The following is a 23,427-nucleotide window of genomic DNA, read 5'->3' as shown; positions in this document are numbered from 1 at the left end:
ATTGCATGGCCTTTGCACCCTTATGGAAAAAAAATCAATTAACCATATATGTATGAGTTAAGTTCTGGATTCTCAATTCTATTCCATTGACCTATCCATTGTCTATCCTTATGACAGTACCACACTGTCTTAATTACTGTAGCTTTGAAATAAGTTTTGAAATTAATGAGTCTTCCAATTTTGTTCTTTTTCAAGATTGTTTTGGCTATTTGGGGTTCCTTGCAATTCCATAGGAATTTCAGAATCAGCTTTTCCATTTCTGCATAAAAAGCCATTGGGATTTTGATAGAGATCGCACTGAATCTGTACATTGCATTGTGGGGGTGGGGAGCACGAGGATAAGGCCATCTTAACAATATAAAGTCTTCCAATCCAGGAAGATGAATGTCTTTCCATTTAAGTCTTCTTTATTTCCTTTCAGCAATGTTTTGCAGTTTTTAGTGTAAAAGTCTTGCACCTCCTTGTTTAAATTTATTCCTAAGTATTTTATTCTTTTTGATGCTACTATAAATGAAACTGTTTTCTTAATTTCCTCTTTGGATTGTTCACTGCTAGTGGAGTTTTTAACCACAGAACAAATAAACATCTATGAGTCCAGATATAAATAATGAAATAAATAAATGGGAGAAAAAGAACAACTCTTCCTCACAGTAGAATTCCAACGAATAAATGTAGAAGGAAAGAGGAAGATAGAGAATTACCATTAGACAAATACCACAGTAAGAACTGTTGCAGACAAGATCTACCAATGGATGTGTTAAAATCAGTGGGCAAAAAGTCCTGAGGCGGGGTAGGGTGGGGAGGACAGGATTTACATAGTCTCAAAGTATTTCCTCCAAGATACTTATTAACTACAAAGGGAAAAATAGAAACTTCGCAGTAGAGAAACCCTGCGGACACCAACCTAACCAAGAGGTCAAGGCAGGCATCACCTGTAATGAACCCCTGAGACAAGGCACTGAGAAGGACACACCACCAGTTTTGTGGTGTTCTTGCCACAAATGCATAACCTCGCTCCAATCACAAGAAAGCACTGGTCAAACCCAAAGTGAGACTACCAAATGTAAAATGGATGGCTAGTGGGAAGCAGCTGCATAGCACAGGAAGATCAGCTCAATGCTTTGTGACGACCTAGAAGGGTGGGATAGGGAGGGTGGGAGGGAGGCTCAAGAGGGAGGGGATATGGGGATATATGTATACATATAACTGATTCATTTCGCTGTACAGCAGAAACTAATACAACATTGTAAAGCAACTATACTCCAATAAAGATGTTAAAACAAACAAAACAAAACCAAACCCAAAGTTAGGGGCATTCTACAAAATGATGGACCAGCCCTCTCCTAAAGCATCAAGGTTATGAAAGGGGAAGGAACTGATACAGACTGGAGGGGACTCAGGAGGCATGACAACTCAGTGCCAGGCGGGGTCCTGGGTAGGATCCTGGAGCAGAGAGAAGATGAGAGGAAAGACTGGTGAAACTCTAATGAGGGGCAGGGTTTCGTTCAGGGGCTGGTAAACTATGTTTTGCAGGCCAAGCCTAGCCTGCTGACTACTTTTATTTATTTATTTATTTTTGGCTGTGTTGGGTCTTCGTTTCTGTGTGAGGGCTTTCTCTAGTTGGGGCGAGCGGGGGCCACTCTTCATCACGGTGCGCGGTCCTCTCACTATCGCGGCCTCTCTTGTTGCGGAGCACAGGCTCCAGACGCGCAGGCTCAGTAGTTGTGGCTCACGGGCCCAGTTGCTCCGCGGCATGTGGGATCTTCCCAGACCAGGGCTCGAACCCGTGTCCCCTGCATTGGCAGGCAGATTCTCAACCACTGCGCCACCAGGGAAGCCCCCCTGCTGACTACTTTTGAAAACAAAGTTTTAGGAACACCGTCATGCTCATTCATTTACAGATGATCTATGGCTGCTTTCTTGCTAAAACAACAGACTTGGGAGCTGTGACAGAGACCTTCTGGCCCCACAAAGCCTCAAGTGCTCACTATCTGACCCTTTACAGAAAAAGTTTGTCGACCCCTGGTGTATAGTTAATGATACTCTACCAGTCTTAATTGCCTGTTCTTGCTAACTTTATTATAATTTTGCAAGATGCTAACAAGCTAACCCAGCTTTAGGGGAAGCTGGGTGAGAAATGTAAGAAAACGCTGAACTATTGGGGCTGGCCAAAGAGTTCATTCAGTTTTAAGTAAAAATAAAAGACACGGGTTTCCCTGGCGGCACAGTGGTTAAGAACCCGCCTGCCAGTGCAGGGGACACGGGTTCGAGCCCTGGTCTGGGAAGATCCCACATGCCGTGGAGCAACTGGGCCCGTGAGCCACAATTACTGAGCCTGCGTGTCTGGAGCCTGTGCTCCGCAACAAGAGAGGCCGCGATAGTGAGAGGCCCACGCACTGCGATGAAGAGTGGCCCCCGCTTGCCACAACTGAAGAAAGCCCTCGCACAGAAACGAAGACCCAACACAGCCATAAGTAAATAAAAATTAAAAAAAAAAAAAAAAAAAGAACCCGCCTGCCAGTGCAGGGGACACGGGTTTGAGCCCTGGTCTGGGAAGGTCCCACATGCCGCAGAGCAACTAAGCCCGTGCGCCACAACTACTGAGCGCGCGCTCTAGAGCCCACAAGCCACAACTACTGAGCCCACGTGCCACAACTACTGAAGCCCTTGCGCCTAGAGCCTGTGCTCCGCAACAAGAGAAGCCACCGCAATGAGAAGCCCACGCACCGCAATGAAGAGTAGCCCCCTTTCGCTGCAACAAGAGAAAGCCCGCGTACAGCAACAAAGACCCAATGCAACCAAAAATAAATAATAAATTAATTAATTTAAAAAATAAATAAAAGACACATTTTTCATTTTCGCCAAGAATTTCACTGAACAATGTATTCGCTAACTGAATGAACTTTTTGGCCAACCCAATATTTTTGCAATTTTTCTGTAAGTCAAAAATTGGTTTAAAAAAAAAAAGTTTAAAAAAAAAAATCCAGTAGCATCCTTATTGTGAGGCCTTCCTATCAGCCCCCCTAGACACACCTCATACACTGCTGCCTGTTTCTGCTTCACTGTTCTCCCTCCTAAGAATGTTCTTCGCTTTCTTTCCATAGCCATCAAAGCTATATCTTAACGGGTTAACTCGAATGCTACGTCCTCCATAAAAGCTTGGCTGCCGGCTTCACGCTCACACTCAGCTCCGGCACCTGGCAGCCTCTGCCTCGGGTTATAGTCAGTTACCTCCCCGTCCGCTTCTCTGACCTGATTATGAGCTCCTGAAGCTCAAGTTATGTCTTACTCGTCACCTGAGTAAGGACCTTGGTTCTCAAAAACCCAGCACTGAGCACTGCAGGAGAGAGAGGCTGCAGTCCTCATCAGCACCTCGTGCACTGCCTACTCGCTAAGCGGGGGGCGGGCACGGGGACAGCACCGACCCCGCGGCCACCACGTGCTGAGCACCGCGCTAGGTGCTTTACACAACCACTTTCTTTTGACTCTTATGATTAGCCTGTTTAGATAAATATTTCACCCATTTTTACAGACACGGACTTGAAGACCTAAGGAACCAGAAAATCACTGAAGATCCCACAGCCAGCAACTCAAAGAGGGAGATTTAAGGGCCATACAAGACCCTCTCTGTCACTTCCTGTCACGGCTCTAGTCATCATCTACCTGCAGACGAGCAAGGGGGTGGCCCAACTCCTGGCTCATCTTCGTCCCAGTTGGTTCCCAGGCTGGCCTGTCACCCTAGGTTTGGCCAGCAGGAGACGGTGCCCTTCAGCGAAGACGGAGTCTCTGCCGGGGGTGGGGTGGGGGTGGGGACGAGGACAGGAGCCACACAAGGCTGTTGCGGGCAGCAGCTACACACGGTGATGGAGGCGCTGACGGAGGACGGCAGATAGACATGTGGCCACGCACTTCCCAGGGGCCAGCTTTTATCACGAGGTCAGGCCAGACCGCCGTCAGGCTCGGGCCTTGGATGGCACTGTTTTGATCCCCAGCTCTGCCTGCATTTCGCCTTGACATTAGGCCACTGCCATGTGTTAAAGGCTGGTGTCAATCAAGTGTGTCTGAGCACCGACTGAAGGTCATCTCCGCGATCTCTGCCTGCCGAGTCACACCATGCTTTTAAATGGTAGGATGTGGGCAGTGGGGTTATCGAAGGTCACAACAGAACAGCATGAGCGAGTCAGTAAGAACCAGACCCCATGGGGACAGAGGACTGTCTCACGGCGTCCGTAAAAGTGTCCACGATTATTACGCCACCCGCACTAAACCAGGAGCTGCTGAGAGTTTTTGATTGCCTGACCATGTTCTCTTAGGGGGGGAGGCAGACAAAATGCTGGCCTGACATTACACCACGCTGTCACTCGGGGCAGGAACACTCAATCACTCGACATGCTCCCAGAGGCTGAGCTGAATGCTCCCGCTGACAGGCAGGGCTGTGAACTCGGCTGCAGCCAGCAGTGGGGACACAGTCGGGTTCCAGTGCATCGGCTGTGGCTTCCAGTTAGAAAAGACCCGCCTCACACAGCACGCGTGAGGGAGGGGCTATGAGGACACAGGCCACAGCACCGGGGAAAGGTGTCCCCCTCCCAGCCCTGCCCTATGCCCCAAGTGATGTAATGCATAAGTTTTCACGATGTCCAGTGGAGGCCAGGTGTCTCCGCCAGGCTCTTGGCCTCCTTAAGGGGACTTGGTGCTTCAAGCAGCTTTTTCCTTGTGATGCCACCAACTCAACACGTAACTTGCAGGGCTTCTGTGATGGGGAGAAGACTGGGAGGGACTGGTCCCAGACTTTAAATGCTTCAGGGCAGAGGGGACACACCACGCTCCCACTCACAGGGCGTTAGCTGAGGTTAACTTCCAGAGGGCTAAGGGATGGGAGGGTGGGGACACAAATAGGCCGTGAGCAGTGAATGTGTCTGCCGCAGGTGTGCACAACTCGCTCGAGGTGATGGGGACTCAGTAGCAGAACTAGTGAGAGTCTAGCTGCTCAAGGACTTGAGACCGATAAACCTGATTTTAAAAAATCGAGATATATTGGGACTTCCCTGGGGGCGCAGTGGTTAAGAATCCACCTGCCAAGGCAGGGGACACGGGTTCAAGCCCTGGTCCGGGAAGATCCCACATGCCACAGAGCAACAGAGCCCGTGCGCCACAACTACTGAGCCTGCGCTCTAGAGCCCACGAGCCACAACTACTGAGCCCACGTGCCACAACTACTGAGCCCGCGTGCCACAACTACTGAAGCCTGCGCGCCTAGAGCCTGTGCTCTGCAACAAAGAGTAGCCCCCACTCGCCGCAACTAGAGAAAGCCCGTGCGCAGCAATGAAGACCCAACGCAGCCAAAAATAAATAAATTATTTTTTAAAAAATTGAGATATAATTCACGACCCCCCCCCCCAAATTCACCATTTTAAAGTGTACAATTTAGTGGTTTTCAGTATGTTCACCCATTACGCAAGCAGCACCACTAGCTAACTCCAGGACATTTTCATCACCCCCCGCCCCCCAAAGGAAATCTCTGTACCCATCAGTAGACACTCCCACCTCGGATGTGTCTCCCCCTCTTTGCTCTGGACATCAGGAAACTCAGGACAAATCCAAACAGCCTTGAGCAGCCATACGCTATCTTATCCCTAGGTCCCCACCTGCCATCGTATCTATTTTTTTCTAAATAAATACTAATTGTAACAGCCGTTACCAGGTATGAAGCATTCACACTATGACTTTCTACTACTTAATGTCCTCCTTACAGCAACGCTCTGAGGTACAGGAGCTGTAATTAGCACAGAGATTAGAGTGCCTTGTCCAAAGTCTGGGAGCTGATAGGCGTTAGAACCAGGATTCAAACCCAGACCCACTGGCGTCAGAGCCACTCAATCATCCACCTGCATGCCCTTCACCACCTTTGTAGAACAAGGCAAAGCTGTAGACAGAAGCCGCCTCACTGCCTGGCCTGGGGTTCACCTGGCAGTTTAATATCCTGACTATACCATCAGGTGACAGCACTGCTGGGCTGGTGTCTGGCTGGCGCTGCCCTGCATTTCAGGAGCCCTCGTGCTCAGGAGGCCTGGCATGACACAGAGCTCACCATCTACCCGCTGCGTGACTGAATCCACAAAAGCTCCAGCATCTCTCTCGCTCCCCACTCGCTGGTACAGGATGCTGGCCCTTCAGCCGGGAGCACTGAATCACAACCAGTGCTGCCTTCTGAGAACTCCCGGCTCTGCCTACAGTCACCCGATAAGGGGCAAGAAGCCAAGCCAGGCTTTCCAACTTCCACGGCAAAATAGCCGGACACAGCGTGGAAGATGCGCTCAGGGCCTCCACTGTGGACTGCCTGCCTTCCATCTCTGGCGAAGGGTCTCTCCGCGCTCGCTCTCCCAGATCCCCCCGCTCTACCCCTGCCTGATAAAATACACCACTCTGGGTCTATTCTCTGGCTCCCATCCCCCAAAGCACTGCCCTGACAGTATTATAAGGGAGTGTGAAGTTCGCTGCCTTTACCCCAGTGGGTCCCAGAAAGGGTGACCTGTGGCCACACTCCTCTGTTCTTTAGAACATTCCCTCCACCCTGGCCTAAGCCATCTATCTAATCCTGTCGATCTTGTCCACGCACAGTGCAGTCCCAGCACCTCACAGGGGGCCTGGTACACACGAGGGGCTCTTCAAACGCCTCCTGAGTACGGAGGCTGCTGCCCCCTGCCTTACTCCGTGACCGTTATATGAAGCCCCAAGGACAAGTGCTTCTTGTGATAAACTGATGCGCTTCCTTTTTTCCATCATGTTTGCTGTGAATCCTGTCCTTCTTTCCTTGCCTTCCACGAAGCTCTGAGATGAATTTTGTGCTCCATCACAATGACTTCCCTTGACTGTCTTTTGGTATAATTACCTGCCTCCTGGGGCCTTCTCTCAATAACTAGGTTCTTTCCACGGTTCTTGGTTTTGCTGAGGAGGGTGTGGGCCTTGAAATTCAACAAACCTAAAATAAAACCCTGTTGAGCCATGAAAAGAACATGGGCCTTTTCCATGTTCTTCATGGGCCTTCCATGTAGGTAGACAGACCTTGGTTCAAACCCCAGATGTGCCACCTACACGCCACGGGACCCTGGGCACATTGCTTATTCAGCCTCGGTCTCCTTGCTGACCACCCTCACAGTGTTATGATCATCACATGAGATATGAAACACCTGACATACAACAGACACTCAAAGGTTAGATTAGATCCCTTTTATTCATTTCATTAGAATTTTTTAAATAAACAAATTTATTCATGTTTTTGGCATCCAGGTTAACTGATCTAGAAATATCCAGAAAGACATAGAATACTATGATGGAGGGGCAGTACACAAGTCATTTCTTTCCTTCAATTAAAAAATAATTATTGAATAAACTATCAATGGCAGGAGGAACTTGAAACATTTAAAATTTCACACCTAGATGGAAACTAAAATCCTACAAAAAGTTCATATTGCATCTTAGAATAATCTTAAAAAACACAGATCAGACCCAATATTGGCACCTCAGTCAATATGCAGGAGAAAGCTCGGCAGTACACGCAGGAGAGAGAAACCATAAGCACTCATCCGCCACTCATCTAGGTAGCATTTCTGAGGGCCTGCTTCATGCCCGGCACTATTCTATGTGCTGGCCTACACTCGTGGAAATGATGGGGAATTCTCTGTTCTCAGTGAATCCACATTCTTCTCCAACCCCCATATTGCCATTAGGGATAGGGAGAATGAGACTCCTTTTAATATAAGCCACTTCCATATTCTTGGTGGAAGCAGACGGAGAAGAAGGAAAAATAAACAGAAAACAGTAAGACAGTGAGAGTGACTGTAAATTCTTGAGCAAAGGAGGGTTGATAAGAGTTGGGCTTCATGAGCAATGGTACCATGGACAGATCACGAGAAGTGATGGGGTGGGGCGGGGAGGGAGAATTATGGACTCAGGGAGGCCAATTCAAGAGCTGGCGCAGCAGGAAATGACAGGGGCCACAATAAGACCACAGCAGTGGAAGGAGATTCAAAGACTAAAAACTGTTGGGACTGTGTGGTGGAGGCACCCCAGAGTGAAGACAAGGGGAAAGTGGAAAATGTCTTTTGTCCTTAGAGCTTCGGGGACCAGGGGACGGTGAGGTCACTAGCAGGGTGGGGGTTTCAGATAGGCGGGACGGTCTTGCTCAATGACCTTTTAGAGTTTGCAAGTCACATTACATAAGGGACTGTGTCCAACATGTCCAGGTAATGCCATGTGGTTTCCTAATCGCAAAGGTTCTGAAACCCTAACTGAAACCAACAAATGCCCTTCTTCACAAGACCACAGTCCCACCCAAAACCCCACCTCTGAAAGAAGCCGGGCACAACTGGCTGATCCATTCTCCTGTGTTTTTGAGAACCGCCAGCCCTGTTTTCAGTGTTGAAAACTGACCCCAAGTGACCTATAGATACAGAGTCAGCACACCGGGTTCAGGGAAGGCGAGCATGAGTTCATGTGTTCCTACCCAGTCCTCCAACCTTTGTACAGACCCAGCCTACCCAGGGCAACGATGGTGTGTGCCATGAGGATCAAAGTTACCTCGGTCACAGTGCTCTTATCTAAGCGTCAAAGGAAGAAGTGATATGAAAGGCTGCTCTGGCAAAAGGAATGGGGTGCACAGGACCACAGGAAAAGGCACTGAAGACAAAACTAGGGGAGATTTTTTAAAAAAATGACTAAACACCATTCTTGATTTTCACCTAGAAGCAGATTACACAACCCCACATCAGAGTGTCCTTACAGAGTCCATCTTCCTCCGTGATTACAACCAGGGGACAAAACTCAGCTTTTTCCATCCTATTTTCCTACTACAGGACATCTCCCAAAGAATCCAGTTCTCTGAGAAACAGTCTACGGCCGATGGCACCACAGTTTGGCTCATCATTTTATTCTAGTTTAGCTTTGAAACAGATTAATTTCAGGGAAGCACGTGTACAATTCTCTCAGCTGCATACAGACCAGAATGCCTCACCCTCCAGCACTCCAAGTAAAGGATAATTCTTAGATGTTCCCCCACCACATCACCTCTTTATAAGTAAAACAAGTAAGCCCCCTATGTCAGCAGCTTTCTCCACAAGCCACCCAGAAGAAGGACCAGGTCCCCCAGCTGCTTTGTTCACGACATCCCCGAGCGTGTTGCCATGCCAACCAGCATCAGGCATAACAGAGGCTGATGGATTTGGCTCCAGTGGACCCAACCAACAGGAGCCACCAGTCCGCAAAGAGCCATGGTTTGCGCCATGGGACTCCTCCGCCACCTTCACACACACACATCCCAGCAGGCACACAACTAATGTAAACACCTCACTTGGGGAGGGGGCTGGGGAAGGAAACACACTTTTAGGATGTAGAGCTCTGAAATGGTATGACACAGATTTAGGCAGAGTAAGATTTCTAAATGATGAATTCATCCAGAGAGAAGTAAGAAAGTCCGCAAACCTAAGAAAAGAATACACTGTTCCGTGCTAGTCACGTCACAGACCTATTGAAAAGCCTTCCCATCACATAGCATGGTTCACAAGACCCCTTCAGATAAGCCCCAGTCATTTCCAAGCATCAGGCAGCCTACACCCTTACACGCCCCAGAGCAGGTGTGTCTTGGTGGGATCCGTGAACTCCTAGCTACCCTCCAAGATCCAACTCAAATGTCCCGTCTTCCGTGGAGCCCTGCAGGACCTGCCCTCCCCAATAAAGTCAGCTCGTCCTGAGTGCTTCCCAGTGCACACAGCAGGCTCAGCGCCGAGAGGACACGCCTCGCACGCGTTGTCTCAAGAAGGAACTCGACACACTCTGTCATCGTTGTTCACTTTTGCTTGGTCCTCTCCCCGTCAGTGCTTGAGTGCTAAACCAGGCCCTAAACACAGAAGTTTAGACCCTAAAGGCCAGAAATGTGTTTTAAAATGTCATTTCTCAGGGATGGAAACATTTCCAAGAACAAAGAGAATTCACTACCGAAAATAAATACCTCTTGAGCGGTTCCAGGAGGCAGGTGGAGCAGGGATTCTTTCCTACACTTGACGGATGAAGAATGTAAGGCCGGTGTGGACCACTATAAGCTGGTGCCTGTACAAGCTAGAAAGCTACCTCTGACCCAGGAGCTTCTCCCCACCTGCTCCGTGAGCCTACATTTCTATTACATGCCAGATAACTGCACAAGATAACAAGTTTTGTCCTGTAGCTTATATAATCATGGTGATGATAATAATGGTAATAATAATAATAATAAAAGAATTGGCTTTGTCTATCTCTGTATAAGATACTCATTTAAGTTTCTTACACTGTAATGAAATGTACAGTGAGAGATACAAGATAGACATCCTTGTGCACCACGGTACTGGAAGCGAGGAGGAACCATCATGTTATTAAGCAATTACATGTATTAGATTTCCCTCTCCCCCCATCCCCCCCCCAAAATCCTCTACAGTCAGAAAATGAGATAACCTTGCACAAAAAGAGGAGGGAGGGCTCTGAAAGCAGACGGCCCTATGTGAGGCCTTAGTTTCACCCTCATAGACTTGAGCAAGTGATTTCATCTCTGAGACGGCCTCCCCAGCTGTGAAGTGGGCATGGAAACACCAGCCTTTGGGGTCATCAGAAGACCTTAAAAAATATATATATATTATATTATATATATATATGTATATATATTTACATATATATTATATATATATTTTATATATATATATATATAAAATATATATATATATACCTAATACAAACTTAGCTCAGCGTCTCACATAAATTTTCCTGAAATATAAGCATCTCTGGGCTTCCCTGGCGGTCCAGTGGTTAAGACTCCGTGCTTCCACTGCAGGGGGTGAGGGTTCGATTCCCTGGTCCAGGAACTAAGGTCACATGCCGCTCACGGTGTGGCCAAAAAAAAAAAAGCATCTCTGTCATTAGCAGTTAGCAACTGGCCCTAGAATTATGAATTAAAAAATGACGAGTCTTGGGCTTCCCTGGTGGCGCAGTGGTTAAGAACCCACCTGCCGATGCAAGGGACACGGGTTTGAACCCTGGTCTGGGAAGATCCCACATGCCGTGGAGCAACTAAGCCTGCGAGCCACAACTACTGAAGCCCGCGCACCTAGAGCCAGTGCTCTGCAACAAGAGAAGCCACCGCAATGAGAAGTCCAAGCACCGCAACGACGAGTAGCCCCCGCTCGCCGCAACTAGGGAAAGCCCACGTGCAGCAACCAAGACCCAACGCAGCCAAAAATAAAATTAAATAAATAAATTAAGAAAAAAAAAGATGAGTCTCTGCTGGTGGGAACATAACAAGATTATCAGTTTTGGAGGGAAGTTTGGCAATATCTATTGACGTTTAAAGTCACCCCATTTTTACAAACACACATACTCCTCTGTACTATTTTTCTCCATCTGGAAACTGTCTCAGTGTAAGGCTATGAAGGACATTCGCTGTCTATATTGCACATTTCTGTAACAGACGTTTTATAATGAGCACTTAATAATTTTGTAAACAGAAAAAATACATTTTTATAAAAAACAGTCATTTCTCCATTTCAATTTTCAAATGAATCTGCCATACAGTAAAAAGTTAAATCTGAAATTATATCATCATTTGACAAACCATGTGTCAGAGCCGTGGTGGACTTGTGTGTTTTGTTCACTGCTATAGGCCCAACACCTCAAATAGTGCCTGATATATCATAGGTAATCAACATCTGTTAAATGAATACATTTAAAAGCTCATAAATGTCCCAGTTCTTCCACTTCTAAGAATTCATTATGCAAGAATATTTGTCCAATCGCTGAAAGATAAAGAATAAGGCTAATCATTGTAGCAGAATTCATAACAGTAAAAGGCTGCAAACAACATACATTTTTTTCAATAATATTGGTTACTGGGATATTGTCATTTTTAAAAAGAATGAGGTTTTAAAAAAGGAATGAGGTGGATCTTTACATAGTGCTATAGAAAGACATCATGTTAAGTAATAAAAAGCAAGACTCAGAATAGCATGACTAGTTTCATCTTAATTCTGTGTTTTAAATTTAAATAGTAAAAAATTCCTGCTGTTTTAAGTAAAAAAAAAAAAATCTAGGTAATACATGTTTTTATTTGTGAAGAAAAATTTCTGGAGAATATATACTACACCACTAGCAGTAATTTTTTTGTCTCAGTGTAAGGCTATGAGGAATGTTCACTATTATATTGAGTATTTCTATAAGAGTTTTTTTTTTTAACATCTTTATTGAAGTATAATTGCTTTACAATGTTGTGTTAGTTTCTGCAGTGTAACAAAGTGAATCAGCTATAGGTACACGTGTATCCCCATATCCCCTCCCTCTTGTGTCTCCCTCCCACCCTCCCTATCCCAGCTCTCTAGGTGGTCACAAAGCACCGAGCTGATCTCCCTGTGCTATGCAGCTGCTTCCCACTAGCTATCTATTTTACATTTGGTAGTGTATATATGTCAATGTTACTCTCTCACTTCATCCCAGCTTACCCTTCCCCCTCCCCATGTCCTCAAGTCCATTCTCTACGTCTGTGTCTTTATTCCTGTCCTGCCCCTAGGTTCGTCAGAACCATTTTTTTTTTTTAGATTCCATATATATGTGTTAGCATACGGTATTTGTTTTTCTCCTTCTGATATGAGTATTTTTAAAAATAATGAGCACTTAGTAATTTTGTAAACAGAATAAAATCTATTTTTATAAAAAGTCATTTCTCCATTTCACTTTTTTCTCATTTTAATTTTTAAATGAATCTGACATGTAAGTTAAATCCCATAGCACTAAACTGAGGTCCCCGGGCCTGGGGTGGTTTGGTGAAAGGCACACAGTGCTAGTGCCCGAGCTAGGGCTCAGGTCCCCTGACACCCCACCCTCCACCCCATCCAGGGCTCTGCTCCTTCCTAAAGCATGAGGAAGCAGATGTTGCCGGGGCAGCTGGGCCCTCTGGAACCACGAAAAGTCCCACAATTACAGAAGCCTCTATTAGGAAAAAAAAAAAAAACGTTGCTTAAGAGCTACATTTTTATGAACTTGAAATGTTCCATGAGTTTAACAAGTAAATGTTCTGGATTTGCCAAGCAGTTCTGATTTCAAATAGTCTATCTCCTAAGTACACGTGAACTTTATTGAACTCAGATCCTGATGTTCAAGGGATTAAGGAAGGATCATTTCAGAGTCACTGGCATGTCCTAAAATTTAAGGCTTGTCTGGCAACAAGCACCTCATACACCTCATGATTGTTTGCAAACTCATACCACTCAGGAGTTTCACCTGCCTTACTCATGCTGACTGCAATCAAGGTTGCTATTTCCAGGTGCTCAAACCTATCTGTAACTTTTTCAAGTGCTAGACACGAAGGATTTGGGAGAGTTAACGATCACTCTGAAGTTTTCAACACTACAACCCAACTGGAAGCCAATATTCTATTCTCTGAAATGCAGACCACTTTTTTAGACTTGATTAAACTAGGTGGTATGAAAATCATGAGAAGCTCAGGAACTGACCATTCTCTCAAAAGGAAAATGAGAACTCCGTAGAGGGACACAAAGAAAAGAAAGTGATTTCTTCTGGGTTCACTGCTTTACTAACTGGGACTTTTGGACTTTTTTCCTGATCAAGCCAACCCCACAACCACTCAAAGGGGACTTGTGTAGACAGAACTTGTGAGTGGTTGATGAATCAATGCTTTCTCCCCAAACAGGTGGGCCTATGAATTACAGCATTGCACAGTGAGGACACTGGATCCCAGAGGGTTAGTTAACTGCTCAACTTACATGGAATGTCACAGTTCTCAATGTCACCCTCCGAGACCCTCTCTTCTGAGCCTCAGAACCTCAACCCTGTGGGGGCCTACAGGGTGGGCTGTATCACTATCTGGGCTACTGAGTAGGAAACAGAGGCTCCAAGAAGTTGTGTCCTGCCAAGATGCCAAGGTTCCAACCGAGGACTACCCATTCCAGACCCGTCTCCCTTGGTCTTAGCACTATTCCCTACTTCGGCCAAGCTCAGAAGGAAGGCTGTATTTTGTCGGTCCAAGAGAGGAGGCAGCCACGTTCTTTGAAATGGCCCCAAACTTCTCAGTACTGGTCACCGGCTCACACAGTGGTGACTCTCATCGAGAAATGAAAAGCAAAAAGTCGAGGTCAAGTGCCCCCGCCGCCCAGAAGACCTCCACCTCTTTCCCAATTGCTCCCATGAGCTAAGGGTATCACGGTTGCCCAGCAAAGCCCGGCAAAGCACCTGCCAAGGCACCTGCCCGAGAGGAGCACTGTCCCCCAGGGATGCCGCCGGCACGCAGACGTTTCCCAGGAGAGGCAGGGCTGGCGGGCTCGACTGAGCCCACCTGATGCTGCGAGGTCAGATTCGGGTCCCACCCACACTCAACGAGCCCGTCCTACGTGAGTGAACCCAATAACTGGCCGCCTCCTGAGGCCCACTGTACAGACGGGGAAGCTGAGGCTCGGAGAGAAAAAGCGGCTTAGCCCAAGGGTGGCGGCGTGGGGGATGGAGCCCTCTCACGCCGAGACCCGATCCTCCGCCGAAGGGCCGGTAGGGCGCCTTCGGCCGTGGAAACGATGACCCTCAAGCCTCCGCGAGAGGTCAGCTCGAGGGGAAGGGCCACCCTAAGAAGGGCCGAAATGGGAGGCGCGCTTTCCGCGCCGGCGTCGGGCGAATTGGGCAGCGAGCCGGCCCAAGAGCCCGCCCCCATGCCAAGGGCCCGGGCGGCCGAGGCGGCCAGAAGGCGTCGGGCCCCGGAGCCCGGGCACCCGGAGTCCTGGCGACCGGACCCCGCCAATCCAGCACCAGCGAACGCACGTACTCACCACGCTCGGCCGGCTGCAGTACGGACACCTGAGGAGGACGCAGGCCCACACCACTGAGGCGCTACCACCGCCCGCGCCGGCTGCGGGGGTGGGAGCGTGGCCGACGGCGGCGCCGCCCCGCCCAACCCGGCCGTGCGCTTGTTTCTGGGGCCAGGCCTCCCCCCTGCGAATCCGCGCTCTTGGTACGGCCCTGAAGGCCACGCCCCCTCAGCGTCCCAGCTCAGCAGAGGGACCTCGGAGCCCAGCGTGTAGTCCGGGAGGGGGCGGGAGTCTCCTCACGCCTTTGACAGTTCCGTGGGGGCAGTAGCCGTGAGCCGCGCCGTCTGGCCTCCTGCTGCCGGCCGCCGCTCGCGTGTGTTCGCGACTCTTTCTCCTCCACGATCCTCAGTGCCCTCGCCTGAAAATGGCGAACCTGCATGAACAGTGTCGGGGTCCCTCCAGCCTGGGACTGGAATGCTGGCCTGCTTGGGTCGGGGGGCAGGAAGTGAGCAGGCAGGGGGCGAGGACTGGACCGAAGAGGCAGGAGGGGGCAGAGGGCACTTCGGGTTTGGAAAGATAGGCTGTCTTGGTCGGGGGTAAGAAGCCCACCTCTTCCTCCTGCCGTGGTTCCTATGTTACAGGATTATGAAGATTAGATGATATAACTCATGTTCATAAACAATTTAGCTCAGTGCGATAGTAAGTGCTCTAGAAATGTAAGTTGTTGTTGTTGTTGTTGTTGTTGTTGTTATTATTACAGGCTCTGCTGGGAATTCCTTTTGGAACAGTGGGCAACTCACTTCGTTCAGAACCCGTTCTCCATCTTTAAAAATGGGACCCACCAACGACAACCAATTACTTTGAAAATACTAAAGGCCTATATAAGGAGAGGATTATTCCCGTGGCCCCAGTTTTAGGCTTCCATCTTTCCAGTCTGTCAGGAACATGTCTGATTCACCCCCATTGAATCAGTCCCTCCAACAGGTTGGATGAATGCAGTAGCCCTCAGGGTGGGGCGTACCCCTGTCTAACTAAGGGACGGAATGTGTAACTCCTATGCTAGGCCCTCAAGAGAGCAGTAGGGAAATTCATCCCCCAGATCTCTGATACTCCCTCTCGCCTTTTCACCACCTTGCTGAACAATCTTCCCTGCGTGTCCCAGAGAGGCTTCAAACTTTGCCTCTGAATCCTTGCACCCTGCTTCTGTGAAGCCAGAACACATACCACTGAATTCTCTCTCTCTGCTGATAGCATCTCTGAGGCAGGAGACAGGCATCTTCTTTTACTTTTTCCCATTAAACCAGTAGCTGAGTCCTAGGGATTCTATCTCCAGAACCACCCTCCCCCTTTCTCATCTTTCCTGCTCTCCCTGCCCTAGTTTAGGCCTACCTGGGTTCACCTTTCACCTGGATGATCTCAGCAGTTCCTGACTCGAATGCCACCTCTTCTATACCTATACCAGGGAAACCTCCTCTTATACTGCTCTGCTCAGTGCCCTACCTTCCTGTCCCTTAAACTTTCCTCCTCAAAACATACTCTCACTAGCCAGCTGGGGAAAAAAATGTAAGTTGGAGACACATCTCACACCTTACACTAATATAAACTCCTGATAGATAAAAGATGTAAACAATTTTTAAAAAGAGAAGAAAAAGGAAAAGTTCTACAAGAAACCATGGGAGAATTGTGTTACTCTCCAAGAGGACTTTCTGAGTTAGAAGCCATATATGACTGAGAAAACCACTACATAAAGATCAAAACTTGGGACTTCCCTGGTGGCACAGTGGTTAAGAATCTGCCTGTCAATGCAGGGGACACAGGTTCGATCCCTGGTCCGGGAAGATCCCACATGCCGCAGAGCAACTAAGCCCGTGCGCCACAACTACTGAGCCTGCGTGCCGCAACTACTGAAGCCCACGTGCCTAGAAGCCCGTGCACCACAAGAGAAGCCTCCGCGATGAAAAGCCTGCGCACTGCAATGAAGGATAGCCCCCGCTCGCCACAACTAGAGAAAGCTTGCGCACAGCAACGAAGACCCAAAGCAGCCAAAATTTTTTTAAAAAGGTAAACAGATTTAAAAAAATCAAAACTTAATGTGTGACAAAGACCTACAGGCAAAGTCCAAAGGCAAAGGACAAACCAGGAGGAAATATTTGTCTAATAAACAGCCTCTACTAGTTAATAAGACTTATTAATATAAAAGGGCAAAAGATAGGAATCATCAGTTCACAGAAGAAAAAATACAAATGGCCCTTAACCATATGAAAAGTTATTCAACCCCACACGTAGAAAAAATGCAAATTAAAAGTTGACCAAGATACTGGTTTTCACCTACAATGATGACAAAATCTGAAAGTTTGATGACACAGGGTCAGTGGAGCTGTGTGGAAAAAGACACTGTCATTTATTGTTTCCCCATCCAAACATGAATATCCTCCAGCTATAAAGAAGACAAATAAGGAAGCTCATTGCTGACACAGAACAATCCCTCAGATAAACTGATGAACGAAAAATACAAGGTGATGGCCAATAGGCAGGGAATGCTACTGTTGGTGTTTTTAAAAGCATTGCAGTGGGGGAAAGTGGAGGGAAAAAATGTACATACTGTGGATATATATTTGGTTGTATGTGTATGACCTCTGTGGAAAGAAAAAAAGAGATAGCATTGGTTGTCTCTAGAGGAATGGGAGAACCGGGACCAAGGGCAAAGGAAGCGTCACTGTACACCCTTTGTATCTTTCACATTTTGTGCCTTATGAATGTTTTATTTATTCTAAGTCAAATACGTAAATACTTTTAAAAATACTCAAACAACCTTGTCACTGGCCAAAGAACCAACTATTTTACTGGCTCCCAATAGGTAAAGAACAGTGTCTATCCACTTCATTTTTCTTAAATCAAAATTCAACACGTGTGGGGTTACAGACAACAGTTTCCTGCCAACTCCCCTCTGTTGCGCCTCATCTTCACTGCCCGGAAAGAATCACTTCTTACCTCGTTTCGCACTTGCTTCTGGTCCTTATTTCCATGCTGGTAAATAAATGTTTGTGTGGCTGCCTGTTGTCCGAAATATTAGGTGTTACCTCTAGAGTCCTGCTAATGGTGAGTTAGGTTATTAAAACCACAGCCCACCTCCCCTGCCCACATGTCAACATAATTATTTATATACCTATTTTACTTCCTCTGTTAATCATTTTGATAATTGAAATAGTAGCCTTGGACCGTTATTTCTTGAGCCATCCACCGCAAGCAGTATCTTTTCATGCCGTACCATGAAGCTCTCAGCATCCTTGCCCTTCCCTTTGCTCTGTACCCCCGCCTCTGTCTCCCCACTTAGCTGTCTGAACTTCCATATTTTCATTATTGAGCTTGACAACATTTGCATTGGACATAATATGTTCTTTGCTTTGTCCCTTGAGCCTAAAAGTCAAGTCATCAAGCAGCACTGACTTTGTTGTGACATTGTACAGGGGATGCACAGCCGAACCAACCACCCCTATGATTACAGGGCTCGTGCTGTGTGTCCTCTTTCTGAAAGTTCATTTTTTCCCCCCCGGCACAATTTAAAAGAAACAGATCCTCAATCTCTCCAGGGATCTGGTGTATCAAGCTTTTTTCCTGAGACTCCCTCCAAGGTTCTCAGGCACACCCAGCCCCCATCCATACTGGTTACTGTAAAGGACGAGGCTGATTCCTATCTGTGTTTCGGTTCTCATAAAGGGGCACAACAGTTTGTGGAATGAACGGATTGCCTTAGTCTGGAATGCAGAAAGAGCGTTCAAAATCTGGCCCCAACGTATCTTTCCAGCTTGATCTTTATAACGTTTGTCCACAAATTCTACACTGTAGCAAAACTGGATGAATCCAGTTTTGTACATGCTGTGCATTTTTATTCCTCTGAGCCACTAGGAATGTTGTTCTCTTCCATGTTTATATGTCCATCTCCTACCAATGCTTCCACCTCTGGAAGATGCCCTGATCCCTCCAGAAGTGATGGCTCCTTCACTACTGTCCAGCTCTCCAAGGCCCAGAGTATTTCCTTCTTTAAATCATGTCTCGTCAGTCTTGAGTGTCTCCAGGGCAGGTCTGTCTCAGAAGCCTCTTCTCTCTCTGCCTCCCAACCCCCAGGTTCTGCCAGATGCAGGCAGCATGGAGGCATTTGCGGGATGAGCCACAGAGGATTCAGGAAAGGCGGCCTGGAGTTAAGGGGCTTGGGCTTGGGTGAACGAGAATGAGGGTCCAAGGGGCAGGGGTGCCAGAGCCAAGGCTGGAATGAGAGGGAGACAGGGAAATGGACTGCGGTCAGGGCAGAACAAGGACTTTGTGACCTGTCCAGGCCACTGCTTTGTTGCTTTTGGAAGGGCTGTGCCCTTCCACTGAACAGAATGGAAGAAGGTTTGTCCAGGTGAAGGTGCGGGTACCACTGCATTAAGGACTCATCAGGAAGATGTGGTCTTCTAAGGGAGAGATGGGGGCCATCAGGATAGGGCCTTTCTCTGCCATCCCACACCCTTTTCCCACAAGGTTCTTCTGAATGTGAACAAGCTGAAAGCTCAGAGCACCTACAACAGACAGAAAGCTCAGGGGCTGGGGGTCCAGAAACTGACCCCTAAAGCAAAGCTTCTCTCCACAGCAGAAGCTTTTACACGTATAACATCCCACAAAGCTAAGGACTGTACCCTGTATCCATACCTTTTGATTGCCATGATCCCTTGAAGCCTTTCCTTGCTCTATAGAACCAAACGTTCACTGAGCACTTGCAATGGGCTCCCACTTGCTATGGGACAGAAGGGAGGAGCTAATTACCATTTATTGAGCACCAACTAGATCCCAAGCGCTGTGCTAAGTAGTCTATAGGTGTTACTGCAAATCTTCTCTCGAAAGTATACACTATGATTCCCATTTGACAGATGAGTAAACAGAGGCTCAGAGAGGTGAGGGGATGTGTCCCAAGCTCCCCAAGATCCCACAACTAGTAAGTGTTTAAACTGTGACTGGGGCCTGCTACCCACCTGTGAGCGTGTCAAGCACATCCAAACCCTTCCCACTTCACTCCAACCCTGGGAGCCGTCCTTTCCCCTGGGGGAACTCACCCAGACTAGGAGGGGGGCTTTGTGCCACTCTTGCTTCGGAGTGGTACCATTTCTCACGCTGGTGGAGGCTCCCCCCAGCCCCACCCAGGGCAGTTCTGCCTTGGAGGGTTCAGCCTCTCAGGGCCCCTGTCCCAGTCAGCCTGACTCTTCCCTGCTCCCTCTGACTCCGGCTTCCTCCTTCTCGGGTGCACAGTCTTACAGCCTCCGAGATCCACTTCACAACCCCTTGCCTTGAGCAGGAACTCACTCCAGGTGTGTTGAAAGGGGCTGCCCTGTCTACTTATAGAGCCAGGGATGCGGCAGTCACCAGAGCACAGAGGCACAGAACCTCCATCTGGAAATCAGGAGCCAAATTCTGCTTTGACTGCTAACCAGATGCACGGCCTCCCTGGATAAGAAATCAGTTTCTTTATCAGCAAAATGGGGAGAAAAACCCTGTCCCGCCCCACCTCTTCTCCCAGGTGTTCTGAGGTTCGTGGTGATGAGCAAAGGATGGATTTGTGACAGCAGGGCCGAAGGCAGGGACGCAGGTGAGCCTTATTGTCAAAGAGGAGCAGGCGGAGGAGCCTGAAGACACACTTCCCCGACCTCTAAGCCTCTGGCCAAACCTCATGCCTGACCTCGTGCCTAGGGGGACTCTGAACTTCCTGAAGTTCTCCGATGAGCACTTGGTCTTGCCCCCATTTTACAGATGAGGAAACTAAGGCAACGAAATAAAGCAGCTCCATCTGGCTGGTGCACCCAAAGTCTATTCTTTCTCCATTGATGGGATGGTTCTCTGCCCAAACCTCCTTTACAAAGGGCAGACATCCTAGTTCCCTCTGATTTCAGGGGCAGCTGGCTCAGCCTGCCCAAAGGCTCCCTGGCTGGTCAGGAGCCAGGTCCTTATGAGAAAGAGCAGAGGCCCTGGCTGCGGGGCTTACTAAGCCAGTTGGGTGTGTGTGGGCCTGCTGGCTGCAGGGTGAGCTGGCCAGCGGGGGGCAGCTGTGGATATCCTGTCTGGAGACAGTGTCTGGCAACGATGTGAATTGTTGCCAGGGAACAGCTGAGAGGACGAGAGGGCAGGGGCAGAGGGAGCTAGAATGAGAAGTCACTGAAACCTGGGGGCTTCCAGAAGGGACGGTGAAAGTACAGGAGATAGCGGAGGCCCTGGCTGGATGTCTCAAAGGGCAGTTCACAGGCCCCATACATCAGAATCATCATGGGGCCTATTAAAACTGCCAATTCCTAGGGCATCCCTACCCCCAGCTGTTGGACCAGACTCTCCAGAGGCAAGGCAGAAATTGACATTTTAAATAAGCTTCACTCTTATCCACACTGGAATATGAGAACCACTGCCTCATGGGGCTCACTTGGCCAGAACAGGGGTGAGGGTGGCATGTCCACGGCAAGGCACACCTCAGGTGGATCCAAACGCAAAAACAGATAAAGAGGAGGGGGTGGTTGCTTTGAAGGAGAAGCTCAGGTGATGACTGGCCTAGCTCCCCGGGGTGTGAAAATTTCCCCAGACCTTCCTCACAGCCTCCCTGCCACCCCACGCTCCTAGTCCTCTAACCTCGTCCAAAGTTCAACAATTTCAGAGGCAGCCCTGAAATGAAAGAACAAACATAGCCTTTGGCAACAGCAGGTCGGATTCCCAATCTGGACGCCTCCAAGGCCCAGACAGCTGTGTAACCTTGGACGGGTACTGTGGGTCCTTGTAATGCGGCCCCTTGGGGTCTGGGTGAGGAGTAAATGGGTTAGTGGGCATGAAGTAGCCAAGTGTCTGTTGGTTTTCAGGGACCAGGGTTCCTTCCTCTTTCCTGTTTCCTACATATGAGCCCCTCCCCCGCCCAGCCCCCTTCCCTTTGTTCCTTTCTCTGTTATGCAACGAAGGTTTAAATTATTCCTGGGTTTGGGGCCACTGCAAAGCCAATGAGAGGGAGACTCTGTAACGGGAGGTTTCGGAAGCCACGTCTTCCCTGCCTACCTCCCTATTCTCGTCCACAGTGCTGCTAGGTCAGGCCCTCGGCCCCTCTCCTCACTATTGCAAAGAGCCCCATGATTACGTTCCCCGTATCGCCCGGCTGCAGCAGCTCCAGCTGTTGACACGGCAACAAGAACCCAGTGACAGCCATTGAGAAAGAGCCTCTGGGGGCAAGGCTGCTTGGCTTCCATCTACATTCAGTTCAACGGCACTGCCTGGGAGCACCTACCGTGGGCCTTAGCGGAAATGGAAATGAGTTAGAGCTGGTCCCTGGCTTTAAGGGGCTGGTGGTCTCCCGGCCAAGATAGAGAATCTACTGGTCTAGTTGAATGATTCTCAAAGTGTGGTCCCCAAACCAGGAACATCAGCATTACCTTTGAATTTGTTCGAAATGCCACATTTCAGGCTCCTTCCAAAGTCTACTGAATCAGAAATTCTGGGGGAGAGGGGATCCTGAAATCTGGCTTTTAACAAAAGCCCCCCAGGTGATGCTGATGCAGGCTGAAGTTTGAGGACCACAGATCTAATTAAAACCTCACCCAATCCCGAGAGCTGGGGTCTGTTGTTCCCGAATCACAGATGAGGGAACGGAGGCTCTGTCCTGCTCTGTGTGCAGACTAGCTGACAGCTTATGAAGGGTTTGGATTCTCAGGTCCCTCCCGGTGTCAAATTCTACCTCTGCAGCACCTGTGATAAGGTAATGAGCAGATATACTTTTTCCTGGATCCTGGCTGGAGAAACATAGAGGTATCTTAACACTGTGTCCAGCAGGGTCGGGGCAGAGTGACAATGCAGGCAGAAATGAAAACCTCACAACGGGAGCAGAGAAGAGCTGGGAGTAGGGTCAGAAAGAACAGCAGCCCTGGTGACAACCACCTGCCCCAAATGTGGGGACACTGAGCTGACATAATGCCCCCCAGCCGAGGCCATCCAGGCTTCTAAGCCCGACCCCAATCCTGAGACCTTCTCTCCTGTGTTCACTCACCTGCACGCTAGGTTGGTCTCTTCCCGCGCTTTTGCCCCCGCAGACTCTCAGGGTCCCCTCTTACACAGCATCTGCCTGAACACCCGCCTCCCTAAATTTGGAATCACCTCTTCGGCAACGAATGACTTCCAGCCTCTCTTTGCCCACATCCCGTGACTGGGCACTCACTGCCTTTTCAGGCAGCCCATCCATCTGTGAAAGCTCTGACGGGCTTAAGTTTCCCTTTGAATGAGCTGACATCCATCCCTGTGTAATTTCCACCTTTTACAATATGAGTGAATCTAATCCCCCGTAACAGAGATTACAGGCTTATTTTAAAGTAAGAATATCTATCCCAATTATTTCCCATGAATCTACCACCCACCTTTGCGGATAAACAAGGCAGGTAGAACATACCAACCCATTACCTTGAAAACAGTAGGAACAACAAGATGAGGTGAAAGTAGAAAGGGGCAGGAGGAAGGGCAGGAGGTGGTGGAGGGAAAGATCGCTGACTTGGAGCCTCCGTCTTGCCACTTCCTCCCCAAGAGACACTGGCAGGACCTCAGCAGTTTTCACAGGAGTCCC

General features: G+C 48.6%; 1 protein-coding gene across 2 annotated transcripts in view; it reads right to left on the bottom strand.

Annotated features, from left to right (window-relative positions):
- The window catches only part of LOC132349028 (NADPH--cytochrome P450 reductase), a 62,800-nt gene extending 47,860 nt beyond the window's left edge, over nucleotides 1-14,940 (bottom strand). The window contains exon 1 of one of the 2 annotated variants that reach the window (XM_059897108.1): nucleotides 14,841-14,940. The gene's annotated coding sequence lies outside the window, so the exon portion shown is untranslated. The remainder of the gene's footprint in view (nucleotides 1-14,840) is intronic. The other variant, XM_059897106.1, reaches the window with a different exon arrangement.
- Nucleotides 14,941-23,427: the final 8,487 nt, after the last annotated feature.

Source organism: Balaenoptera ricei, chromosome 15 (genome assembly GCF_028023285.1).
Source record: "Balaenoptera ricei isolate mBalRic1 chromosome 15, mBalRic1.hap2, whole genome shotgun sequence".
In the NCBI taxonomy this organism is placed as follows: Eukaryota; Metazoa; Chordata; class Mammalia; order Artiodactyla; family Balaenopteridae; genus Balaenoptera; species Balaenoptera ricei.
This window is presented reverse-complemented; position numbering and strand designations above follow the sequence as displayed.